We start from the raw sequence: 13,396 nt of genomic DNA on the forward strand, positions 1-13,396 counted from the left end.
GTCTAGAACTCCATCTTCCTGGTATAATGCTTGTCATACTGTCTCCCTACCCTTTCTCAGTCTGCTGTACATGGAATTTCAGCCTCTCTGAAAACCTTATCAAACTTTTCTCCTTCTCATTCCTCTTCCCTGATGAGTCTCAGCAGAGAGAGTGCCTGGACATAAGGGGGGGGGGCATTTTGGGTTGTCTCAGTGCCTGGGGGTGCTCCTGGCATTTGGAGCCCGAGAGCCAGCACAACCATTATTATCTGTTGCCCTCGCTTGAAGACTCCTGGTACCTTCTGGGGGCGCCTGGGTGGCTCAGTCGGTTAAACGTGAGATTTCAGCTCAGGTCATGATCTCACGGTTCATTTGAGCCTTGCATCAGGCTCGCTGCTGTCAGTGCAGAGTATGTGTTGGATCCTCTCTCTGCCCTCCCCCTGCTTGCTTTCTCTCTCTCAAAAACAAACGTTAAAAAAAAAAAAAAGAGTCCCGGTACCTTCTGGTTCAGAATCCAGCTCCTTGTCAAGTCCCAATTCAAACCTGGGCTCCCGGGGAATGCATTGTACCGATTTTACCTGCTCCTGAAATTCTCTTGCCTTTGCTGTCACTGCCAGTCATTTCATGTAAAAATTAGGTGAAATCAAGGGTTCACAAAGGTTTCTTGTAAATGGTCAAATGGCAAATATTTTAGGCTTTGAGGTCCACGTGTCTGTGTCACGACTACTCAGTTGTGCTGTCGTAGTATGAAAATAGCCATTGGCATCGTGCAAAGGGCTGGCATGGCTGTGTTCCGTAATACTTTATTTGCACAAATAAGTAGGGGGCCAGATTTGGCCCACAGGCCATAGTTTTTGACCCTTGGCATAAACCATACGAAATAGCTATTTTTGTCTTTCCAAAATGGTCAACTATTGCCTGTTTGATGTGATTCAAGGTAATGTATTGTATGCCTTGTTGTGAATCTCATTATCATCTGAATGTCTCATTTCTACTCCAAACACATCTACATGTATCTTATTCTCCCTCTCTGTGTGTTTGGTATCCTTGCATGGGGTCCAGGTCAAACCCTAAAATATTTTGGTCATGCAATACATACGTGTTTAGTAAGTATTTGAAGTGCAGAACTCTAAACTCAAAATCCCTTCGTGGAAAGAAAACTCATAGTTTATTTATTTATTTTTTAAATGGTTTATTTATTTTTGAGAGAGCACAAGAACCGTGAGGTCATGACCTGAGCTGAAGTTGGCCGCTCCACCGAGTCACCCAGGTGCCCTCAAAACTCATGGTTTATTAAATATTCCCTTGGTTACCCTGAAAAGTGTTTACGTATATATTTGTAATTACGTTAATAGCGGGTGAGATTTGCTAAGTCCTTATACTGTGGCCAAGGGGATGCTCATTATTATTGTTGTGGCTGTTGTTGCCATCTGTATTTGTTTCCTAGGGCTCCCACAACGGTCTGAAATCAGGGTGTGGGCAGGATTGCTTCCTTCTGGAGGCTCTGAGGGAGAATCTGTTCCGTGGCGCTTCCCAGTTTCCGGTGGTTGCCCCCCGTCTTGGTGTTCTTGTTTTGTAGACGCATCACTGCAGACTCCACCTTAGTCTCACCATGTGGCATCATCTCTGTGTCTCTTTTTAGAAGGATATTGTAGGTGGCTTAGGGTTCACTCTAATCTGGAATGACCTCATCTTAATTTAACTAATAATGACATCTGCAAAAACCTTATTTCCAAATCATGTAACGTTCTGAAGTTGCGGGTAGACACGAATTATTTTGGGGGGGCACCATTCCACTAGTCAGCCCAGCGCAGCGTCCGTAAGGCAGTGATACAAAGTTGGCACCTTGCTGGCATCCGGATAGAAGCCCGCAGAGTCTACAGGGAGCTATTCTGCCCCTAAGGATGGTCCCGAGTTACTCGCTTTGGACCCAGAGTGGAGAGTTAAGCTTTTGAGTGCTTAATAATCATTTGCTGATTTCAGTTTGCCCGGCAGCCGCTTCTTCCAGATCAACAGGAGGGTCCACCAGCAGGTGGTTTGATGCAGCAATGATGACAGATCAGTGATAACAGAGCTATGCCCCCTTCCCTTTGGGCCCTCCTTGTATCCTTTTATACATTTGTGTAATAATTTAGGCACTCAGATTGTGCTTAATGGCTTTGATTTCTGAGGTTTTGTAAACAATTTTACATGATACAGAATGCTTCCACTCAGAGCTAAGATTTGAAAAATATGCTCAGATGGTTTCTCCCTCTAGAAACGTGTGCAGTTCCTGCATTTTTATGGGATTCGTGAGCGTGATTAAGTTGGTCATTTTAGAAATTGAAACCACCTTCTTTTACGAGAGCTGATAGTAAGGGAGCCTCTATCTCTGACGGGACTGTGATAAGATAAGGTTCTGCAAAAGGAGGTGACATTTAGACATTTAAAATACATTTACTTCTTCTACTCAAATCGTAATTGTCCTTTGTGGGGACTCAGTTTGGCGATTACACAGTTCCCTTACGTATGTTTCATTTTTCAATTTCATTTTCCTCTTGAGTGGGAGAGTTAATTCCCATTTTATCTAAATAAAGAACAGATTTCTTCAGCTTATAATAGATTTTAAACATTCTTGTATTAGCTCTATAAATCAAATCACCTTTATTGCTTACTAATTGCTTTATCTTGTAAAACTGTTTGTATCTTTATCTTACTTAAGCTCAAAATATGCGTGTGCATAATAGCTTGGAAAAGAAAAAAATTACCTCCAAGTAGCCGCCGTTTAAATAGTGTTAGGCACTGCATCCGTCCAAACTACACAGGAGGCTGTGTAAATTCGATTTCAGCTGAAGACCTGTTCCTTCAAGAACTGTGTAGAATCTCTACAACCAAAACATAAAAGGGAGAAGCTGAATTATGTTAAGACGAGTTATTGGAGATCAAATTTAGATTCCACTTTTGCTAAATATCATTAATTACGTAGTTACGATGAACCACCAAGGTGTGGTTTAACTTTCCAGGTTGAAGTTGTTCATTGGTGGGGGGGGGGGGGGCGCGCACCTGGGTGGCTCAGTGTGTCAAGCGACCGAGTTTGGCTCAGGTCATGATCTCACTGTTTGTGAGTTTGAGCCCTGCATCAGACTCTGTGCTGACAGCTCAGAGCCTGGAACCTGCTTCGGATTCTGGATCTCCCTCTCTCTCTCTGCCCCTCCCCCACTCATGCTCTGTCTCTCTCTGTCTCAGAAATAAATAAACATTACAAAAAAAGTTTTAAAGTTGTTCATTTGGGAAATCCGAGAATTAAAGCCGTTTGGGAGACTCGAGACATGCCTCCCTTTATTTGCTGCCTGCCCATTGTCTTTGTGCCATTTTCTCTTTTGGACCTACAACCTGGATGCTCCAGTGGCCTGAGGTCATTTCCTATGGCAGCCCAATCTTGCCTTTCTCCCCGGAAGTTGTCAGCACCCTTCATGGAGTAATCCGTGCATGGAGATCCTGTGTGAGGCCGGGAAGGCGCCGTGGGGGGGAAGAAGTGAGGTCTGAGGGGAGATTCTGTCCATGGGGATGGGGCCTCTTAGGATGGGAGCCTGCCCGAGCCTGCGTTCTGGGCTCTAGGCAGTCTTGATCCTCAGGGAACAGGTGGAGCCCTCAGGGTCCTCTGTACTTCCAGGGAAGGTGAAGGAAGTCCCGGGGACAGGTGTGGCTGCAGCTACCTGAGCGTCTCCTCAGACATCTGTGACCCTACAGGGTCATCATGCAGGCAGACTCACCTGTCACCTCCTCCCTGGAGGATGCCAGGCCCCCTCCTTGGAGAGGTGACAACCACGGACACGTCAGGGACACAGCGGCGACACACATTGTTGGTGCAGGGAAGTTCAGAACTCAGCCAAGGCAAAGGAATACTTGAGTTGAAGAGCTTTCTCACCCGAGACTGGATGGATTGTTGACGTGGAACAGGGAGATTTTCTGGTTACTTGTGGCCCCGAGGGGAAGAGCCAGGATCAGTGAGAGAAATAAACCTTAATCACGTAGAGTTATAAAGAGATGGAATGGGCTGGCTTTGAGGCCTCTAATGGGATTGATAAACCACTTGGCAGGAATATGCAGAGAGGCGTTAAATCCTGAATAATTAGTCTCCGGTGTTGTTGCATATTTATCCTCAATTTTTGTTGTACTTTGTATTCCAGAGCCATTATTCCTAGCCAGAGGGCCTTTGTATATTTTTAAAGAAAATAAATTAAAAAAAACCTTTGGGTACTTTTAGATTTACAGAAAAGTTGCTGAGACACAGCAGAGGGTCCCTGTGTGCTGTGTGTGCTCCTGCCCTGTTCATGCCTTACGTCTGTGTGGTCCGTGGGGCACAGTGAGAAGTCGGCATCGATGCTCTGTTATCGACCAGGGGCTGGACTGTATGTGCGTTTCCTCAGGTTCCGCCTTTTCCACATCCTTTCTCCGTTCCAGGATTCCGTCTAGAATCCTCCCGTGACGTTTCGTTGTCTTGTCTTGGGTTCCTCGTGGCTGTGCACTTCCTCAGTCTTGTCCTTGGTTTTGGCGTCCTTGACAGTTGAGTGGTGGTCAGGGAGCTGGCGGAATGTCGCTCGGTTCGGGTTTGTCTCGTGTCTTTCCCCTGACTAGACTGTAGTTTATGGGTTTGGGGAGGAAGCTCACAGGCGAAGGGCCGTTCCTAAGGCACCTTGTTGGGACCTGCCGTCAACACCACTTAATGGCTTCATTCACCTGGCCGAGGTCGGGTAAATGTGGCGTAACCAGTAAATCCAAAGACTGGAGGCACCACAGGTCCTAAGCGGGCCCCGCCCTGCTCTGGCCTCTCTCTCTCCCCTCCCCTTCCCGAGCCCCTCTGGCTCTCCTTCCCCCTGTGCTGGGTCCAGAGTCCCCTGCGTCCAGAGGCCACCTCAGTGCCTGCTTTGCCTCGTCCCCACCCCACTTGTGCTGCCCTTTGCCCTGCGGTGTCCCCTTGGGCTCATCCACACGGGCATCCTGCATAGGTTTGTGGGTTTGCTGGCTGTCTCCTTCCCTGGAGGGTGGGCCGCAAGAAGGCAGGGAGCTTGCTTTCTCCCCTGTATGCTCAGCCCTTTCAAACCTGCCTGGCGCATAGTAGGTGCTCAGGAAGCAGTGAATGGAAAGCAAATGAATGAATGATTTGCAGAAAGAAAAGTCACTGCATTTAGACCATGGTCCTGTACCATCAGAGGTTACGATTTCGGGGTGAACGAAGACCAGTGCCAAGCCATGGTGATTGGGCCTTCCTGGGGGACCATTCATGGGCACCCATAGCACTTGTTTTTTTTCTGCCATCTTTTCTCATGGGATTATGTTTTTATTTATTTATTTATTTATTTATTTATTTATTTTTAATTTTTTTTTTTAACGTTTATTTATTTTTGAGACAGAGGCAGAGCATGAACGGGGGAGGGTCAGAGAGAGGGAGACACAGAATCTGAAACAGGCTCCAGGCTCTGAGCTGTCAGCACAGAGCCCGATGCGGGGCTCGAAGTCACGAGCTGCGAGATCATGACCTGAGCCGAAGTCGGCCGCTTAACCGACAGGGCCACCCAGGCGCCCCATCTCACGGGATTATGTTTTTACAGCCGTGGGGTTTGATGACACCCCACTTATCTCCAGCACTTTCTTTCACAAAGGTCTGAACTCTTGGTTCCTGTATGCGTTGTGACTGTATTTGCAGAGGCACCTTGTCTATGAGGGTTAAAACGGGTTTCGAGCAGGGAAACGCATCGGAATCCATCAGAAACGTACCATTAGAGTAGAAGGAAAGGTGTCATGTGGTCGAGGTAATGAATGATGGATTAAAATGCCGTGATGATCTCATAGAAGGCACCGAAACGCCTTCAGATTTGTAGGCCTGAAAAACCAGCCTGTGCTGGTCTTAGCATGACCCTAGCTGTCTTAGCAGGCTTCGCATGGTCTCAGTGTGTGTGGCCTTAGCGCTCTTACTATGGTCTTAGTACGGTTTTAGTGTGGTCCGCACTGTTTTAGCCCCTGATGGTTGGAGAGCTTAATTGTGTGGGTTTTGTGGTAGTTTGTAGTTCCAGCTTGCTAGTCCTTGCCTTCAGCGCATGTATGGCCATTGGATATGTATCTAAAGACTTTTTCCTTCTCCTAAGACATAGAGTGCTCAGTGGTAAACCCCTAAAAGGCTTTGTTTCAGCATTAACTATGTGGCTAGAGAAAAAAAAAAAGAGCAAATCAGGGAATTAGCACCAAACTAAAACGACACTGGCTTGGTCAAGCCGCTAGCTCAGGCTCTTCTTGCGTTTTGGTGATGGGAAACTTTTTCTCACTTTGCAGACCCAGAGTCGAACAATGGGAAGTTCAGGACTGTTAATTCTTCCCTAATGCCACGTAAAACAGTAGCTTGAAACTTCAAGTTTTTTGGTTGATAGTCCCATCAACAACGTGCGATGCTCAAAGTAGAATGCAAACGTTTGACTTTGAAACGTCTTGGCGTTCGTTTTAGGTTTGAGTTGAAAGTCGGACGGTTGCTTTACAAAAAGCCACGGCCAGGAACGGCCGTGCAGACAATGTCAGCTTTTATTTGCACACTCTGTCAGTGCCTAATAACACGGTGATAATTAGCGGTGACATGTTTTACAGAGAAAGGAGGGAAACCCAGGACCAACACACAAAGTGAGGCAAAAACTCACATAAATACACTAGGAAGAATGGAATTCAACTTTATATTTATGTGCTTATAATATGCCATAGTTATTAATTTAACCCTGAGAGTAGTAATTCAAGTAGCAGCTGCCCCCAAATGAGCTTTCATTTATCAAGCTCAAAAAATATTTTCTACTCTCGTGTGGAATGAAAAAAAGTAGGTGAAAGATAAACATGTCATTCTGGGCTATAAAAACATCATGGAGACTCATATTTAAAATTGTTTTTACCTCCTGCTGTGATTCAGTATCTCTCTCTCTCTCTCTCTCTCTCTCTCTTTTTAGCAGAGTGGTCATTTTCTCCTTTTGGGCATCCATTAAACTTCAGGCAGTGTGTAAACTGTTCTGAAAAAAGAGTAGGCAATATCTGATCTGAAAGCGAGAGAGACCGCGACCAATGGATAAACAGGAAACTCTATGGAAATATCCAAGGGAGGAGGCCATCTATGGCCGTGGACCTGGGTGGATGTCGTTAGTGGTTTAAGCTTTCCCACTTTGTTTTCTCTGTGTAAATACCATGGAAATGTATATTGATCTTTACGTAGGAAATCTACAGAGGACTGGCTTAGGAAACATAAAATGGGCAGGATTGTTGCAATCCTTCATCTTCCTTAGGTGTCAATTGGATATTTGAGAAGTTACCTGAATTTCTTCAGTCTTGACAATTGGTGAGATGCCATCCTGCTGACCTTCAGGAATTGATGGGGAATGTGCCTTTCACCTAAGGAATTAGCTGACTCAAGTCAGGGCCAGTATATCCTCAGAGTACATGAAAATCTAGACTGAGCACATGTAAATAACCCAGTTGTTACAACATGTAATTTAACCATTCCACTGCAAACCACACAACGTGTGATGATGCTTGGGTAAAACATTTGTGTTGCCGTCTTCCACAAATTCAGCTATTTTGGGGAATTTGCCCATAGTTAATGTTTCTGTGACTGAAACAGAGTGGTTTGGCCTTTGCCAGTTGCAGGTCATTTCTGAAGTTTGTGTCTGGTTTCCACAGTTACTGCGTATGTTTCTTTTTTCTGTGATGATGCAAATCCTTGCCTTTCTTGACCTTGCTCACCTGTGGCTACCACAAACCATGACCAGAAGGGGAAAAACTCCTTTGTGTTAGTTTGCTTGCTTTTTCGCACGTGTGTGTGCTCAGTCTGCAAATTTGAGTTGCTATGGTTACAGGACACTAGATTGGAGGGAGTCAGCTCATTGGTAAGGTGCAGCCCCTAGACTCTTTCGTGACATTATTTTCTTTGTAATGACCTGGGAAAGTAGGCTTTGTAAACTTGAGAGGTTTACCGATGCACAAAAAACTGACCGTTTCACCGGTTGGTTCCATTATATCCCTTCCATTAGCCAAAGGATTCCCAGTCATTGGTGGGCTAGCCTCATTTGTTGTAGAAATTGATTTTCGTCAATAGTTTGAAAAAGTGAACCACAACAAGTGACTGTTCTTGGTCACGGTTGCACGCCAGGTTTTATCCCACGGCTTCTCCTCCCTGAATGTCCACGAGAACACCCGAGGGTTCTGTAAAGATGTGGATCCTGATCCACGAGTCCACGGCAACACCTGAGAGTCTGCATCTCTAAGAGCTCCCAGATGATGCCGATGCAGGGGTCTGGGGACCCCACTTTGAGTGGCCAGGAAAATGCGGCACGAAACTCCAGAGCCGTTCAACACCTTGGAGAAATTTCCTTTTTCCTCCTGCACAGATATTTAGTTAAGCAGGCTGGGCAAAGTTTCCACTGAATCTCGCTGTTGTTTATTTAGAAAAAAACATGATACTTACCAACAGATGTCACAGAATTCGTTTTCCAATTAGTGTTTGGTTACGTATGTATGTTTATGTGGTATGTGTGTCTGGTAAGTGTACGTGAGGTGTGGTGTGTGTGTATGTGTGTGTGTGTGTGTGTGTGTGTGCACCATCTCGAAGGCCGGGCTGAAGCCCAACCGTCCATCTGCAGAGTCGTGCACGGTGTTTTACCCAGAGTAAATGTTTAGTAGATTTGTTCAGTTAATTGAACTGAATGTATGAGTCCTGTGTTTGAGGGGAACAAAAAGATTGTTTTTATAATGACTTGACAAATCTCAAATAACTGCAGCTAAGAAAGGAGCACGTGAATTAATGGGAGAATGGAACCCCTGTCACCGGTTCTGCGGGGCACCCTGATGACACTGGGGGGACAGTGGGGTTTACTGTGGGCCTCTGTGCCAGGGGACACAGCTGGGTTCTTAACAGCCTTTTCTTTTGGCACGCTAAGAAATGACATTCCTGTGATTAATTTATCTTCAGATTTCATACGGTCATTAACGTATTTTCTTTTCCGCGTCTGTCATATCGGTTGCTGCTCAGGAATCCGAGCTGAAAAGCCGCAGCGCCTTCCTGACAGCTACTATTTCTGGGTTCTTCTCTGGTCAGCTGTGCTGCCCCCTGGGCTGCCAAGGGCCGTCATCAAACCCGTCTGGCCCATTTTGGTGGCGGCTGAAAGCGCTTTTGTGCGTGTCGTTCCTAGATGATCTAGGAGTAATTGGTAACATCGTGCGCCCTCCCAGCTTGTCTGCTGGGCCACCCGTTGCTGTAACGGTGTCAGGCATGAATTTTCACACTTACCTTAAGGACCTCAAGGAAAGCGTGCACACACTCGTACTTTCACGAAACCTGCCCTATGTCGACTCTTAAAGAAGTTTCCGCTCAGTTGCATGATGGACTCGTGGGTTTTGAAATTGTATCCTCACGTGTATGATGCGTGATGCACATCTCCTGATAACATTAAGTTTCAGGTGCCCATCCTTTGGAAGTTGGGGGCAGGAAGGAAAGAGTCCGTTTTGTGGGGTGTGCGGGAGAAGGATGGGCAGCCGGCAGCCTTGTGGCCGTCATCCCTCTGGCTGGGTCCTAACGTATACAGCCAGCTGGGAAGGAATTCTATTCTGATCACTGTCATGTAGACTTCATTTATTTATTTTTAAATGTTTATTTATTTTTGAGAGAGCAGGAGCGGGGGAGGGGCAGAAAGAGAGGGGGACAGAGGATCCGAAGCAGGCTCCGTGCTCCGTGCTGACACCAGAGAGCCGAAGTTGGACACTTAACCGACTGAACCACCCAGGTGCCCCTGTATACTTTGTTTATACTTTCCGTTAGTTGTCCCCTAACCTAATGACAGTTATTTAATAACTCGGTGTCCAGGTAAGAGCCGGAAGCTTGAGTTGGATTCTGTCTCTGACACCTTTGTTCCAAGAACTGCAGGAAATGATGGGTACTGTGAGTAGAAGAATGTGTATCTTCTGGCCTCTGGCCTCTTTTCAACAGAGTTGAAAAGCTGAAGTGCTTATTCCAGAAACAACTGAGGACCACAGCTACAGGACAGCATGTCACCAAGGACAGTCAGAGCAATCGGAGGGGCAGGGGCATTTGTGATAACAGAATAAATTCAACTAGAAGGGCGTCCTGGGGGGTGGTGGATGGAGAAAGGACAGAGTCTGCGTGGTGGGCACAGGCCTTCAGACACTCCTCAGGAGCTGGGGGGTGGGACAGGCTCAGCCATCAGCCTGAGCTGTGGGGGACCGGCTCCAGACCTTCTGTGTCTTTCCAGGGTGTGACCTTTGCTGAAATAACTTAAAACTGGGAAAATTTGTTTTTGCTGAGCTATTAATTAGAAATATGTTAATCAGCTCAGCAGTACCTGGAAGATAGCCAGGGGTCTGAGCTCAAATGTCCAGTGGCTTATTTTATACCCCAAATACCCCATGATCATGTTCAGATGATTATGTTTAACTCTTACATCCCGTGCCTGTAATGTCTTTGGGCGGTGGGTTAATCAGTTACTCGACAGCACAGGCTAATGTTAAATTAGTAAACTTTTATTTTTCTAAAGTGGATGTATAGAAATTACTTAATATGACCAATTTCTTGTAGGGTTTTGGCTGCTGTTACCCAAATATGAAATGGAGGCTGGGAGAGAGAAACATCTTGAGGAATCTGATTTTAAACTTTTTAACATCTCTGTTGCAAGAATGAAGGGATCACGGGATCCCATCCTGTAACTTTTCTCCAAGAGTTTCATAATACACAGGGCAAAAGTTTAAGTTTGAGTGGAGTTTAAACTAACCGGAGACTTCAAGAAGCCGATTGTTAGTTATGAAGGATTCTTAGAAAGCACACATCCGTTTGTGAAGGTGATCCGGGAGTAGTTTGGAGTGATAGGTGTCGCCCAGTAAACATACACTGCTGTGTGGGCGGAATGGTGGCCCTCAAAGCCGTCCTGTCCTAGTCCTTGGAACCCATGCATGGTACTCTGCGGATGTGATGCAGTGAAGAGTCTTGAGACGGGAGTTTGTCCTGGATTGTCCATGTGGCTTGATAAATGATAAGAGGGAGGCTGTGAAAGTTGCTACCGACAGAGAGGAGAAGGAGAGGTGAGGCAGAGAGATTTGAAGATGCTGTTCTGCTGGCCTGGACGACGCGAGAGCACAGCTGTGGAAGCCGGAGAGGCAAGGAAAACGATTCTCTTCTAGAACCTTCAGAAGGAGCACGGCCCTGTGAAGGTCTCGGGGTCACGGCAGGGAAACCCTTTTCAGATTTCTGACCTCCAGAAGTGCGAGGGAAGAAATCTGAGTTGTTTTAAGCCACCGAGTTTCTGGTCGTTTGTTACAGCAGGAATTTGTTCTACAGGACATGGACGTGCCACTCGGCAACTAGTGAGTTTCGGCCTAAGTGCCTGTGGGTTTTGCGAGTGAAGTTAATATGCAAAAGTATGACAGGCTTACATGGAACCGGAGTAGCTTTAGTGGATTCAATAAAGGCAGAATTAAGATGCGAAAAATTTAGAGGTTGACCCTGGAGGATAGAGTGTTTAGAAAAGCTGTGGGAATACATGGACCTGGTGATTCTTTACTGTCTCGGCATTTTGTGACCCCGCTGTGTGCACTACCGTCTGCTTTGTGCGAGGATAGCCACTTCGCTGTACGTCGTAAGTTTCGCCGAGGGCGTGATGTCCTTCCCAGCCTTTCCGTCCTCGGCTCCCTCTCTTCCTTCCAGGCGCAGGCAGGTGTTCTCGGTGGCTAACGTTTTCTGCAAGACGACTCTATAGGATGTGCATGGTTTTGATTTGACTTGATTAAGATATCTTAGGGGGGAAAAAGTTTATTTTTAAAGAAATTTGATGGAATGTCAAGGACTTGACAATTTCTTGGATGAAATGGAGTGCTAAAATTCTCTCTGGCTAATTTATTTATTTTTTACTGTAATGATAGTGAAGTTCTCTAGCTTAATAATATTGTTAAGAGTGTATTGTTAAAGTCCTTAAGTTTACTAAAACACACCTTTAACCCAGGGGACTGTGGTTTTTTCCTTTTCTTGTTCTTTTTCTCTCTTTCTCTTCTTCTTTCTTTTCCTTCCTTCATTCCTTCCTTCCTTTCCCCCTTCCTCCCTTTTCCCCTCCTCCTCCTCCTTCTTCTTTCATTTCCTTCCTTCCTTCCTTCCTTCCTTCCTTCCTTTTCCCCTTCCTCCCTCACTCTCCTCCTTCTTCTTCTTCTTCTTCTTCTTCTTCTTCTTCTTTCATTTCCTTCCTCCCCTCCCTTCCTTCCTTCCAAGTTCTCAAGATGAGAGATTTATTTTCCGAAAAGATTTTAGTGGGAGACGTCACATTGTCACATTGACAACATCGAACTCCCTTTAATCCTCATTTTGCATATTTTTCTTTTGCATCTCATTTTGATGAAATAAGAACATTTTTACTACTTGAACTTGGCTTCATTTTATTCTTTGTTTTCGTTAATGCTTTTCTTGCGTTGGCATAGAACACTATTTGATTCACAACACTCTAGGAAAAATGTTTAATTACTGAAAAACTTTGACTGAAATTCAGGAAGAGCATGCAGGGGAACATATTTGTTCAGGTTTGGTTTATATGACTTGCAAAAATAGATTAAAATAATCTGTAGCTACACCAAATTGGTGCTTTCAGTGAGAGGATTTGGTTTGAGTGGAACGGACAGAGATGGTGTCTAAGGCTTCCTTCAATTTATACCTGCCTTAAAAGGAGAAGCAGAATGCATCACACTGCTCCTGCTGGCATGGGACCAGGCTCTTCTTGAAGTCTTTCCAGAACACTGTACCCAGTGCAGCAGGACTGAACGTGAATGTTGTTGACTTTCAAATCCATTCCGTGTGTGTGCGTTGAGACTGCTCAGTTACTATGAACGCCTAATAAGAAAAAAAAAAGGAAAGAAGAAAGAAAGAAAGAAAAGCAGCATTGGATTATGAATTAGAAGACCAGGCTTTCTACTTTTGGATTCATCAGGATTCATCACTTCTACCAGCATGACTTGAGATGAGTCCCCTCGATGCACTGAGCTTGCGTTTCTTCATTCGCAAAGTAGCAATGTCTGCTTTCTTCCACTCAGGATTCTTTGGAGGATTTAAAGACTTGGTATGCGGAAACGGTTCCTAAAGCATCATTTTATAGAAAAAGAAATGCGTAATTAGGAAGGTGTTTTCATCTTGCTGAAGTCAGATAAAAGTAAACTTTTCCCACTCTTGTTTATTTCTTGGGTGGTGTTGACAAGAATCGGTTCTGCTCTTGAGCTGTGAAACTAGGGAGACGGATGGGGGCTGTTTCAGCTCCTGTTTCTTCTAGGGACCACAGTTGTGACTTCCCCCGATTCTGATGCCAGAGATCTAAGAGTGAGGAATATGCCTTAGCCTTCATTCATCTCCATACGACGAAGCGTGTTTCCA

At 45.4% G+C, this 13,396-nt stretch overlaps 1 protein-coding gene across 1 annotated transcript in view; it reads left to right on the forward strand.

Annotated features, from left to right (window-relative positions):
* SEMA5A (semaphorin 5A) overlaps positions 1-13,396 on the forward strand; it is a 474,488-nt gene that overhangs the window by 20,911 nt on the left and 440,181 nt on the right. The window lies entirely within an intron of this gene.

The sequence above is a fragment of the Panthera uncia genome (genome assembly GCF_023721935.1).
Source record: "Panthera uncia isolate 11264 chromosome A1 unlocalized genomic scaffold, Puncia_PCG_1.0 HiC_scaffold_17, whole genome shotgun sequence".
In the NCBI taxonomy this organism is placed as follows: Eukaryota; Metazoa; Chordata; class Mammalia; order Carnivora; family Felidae; genus Panthera; species Panthera uncia.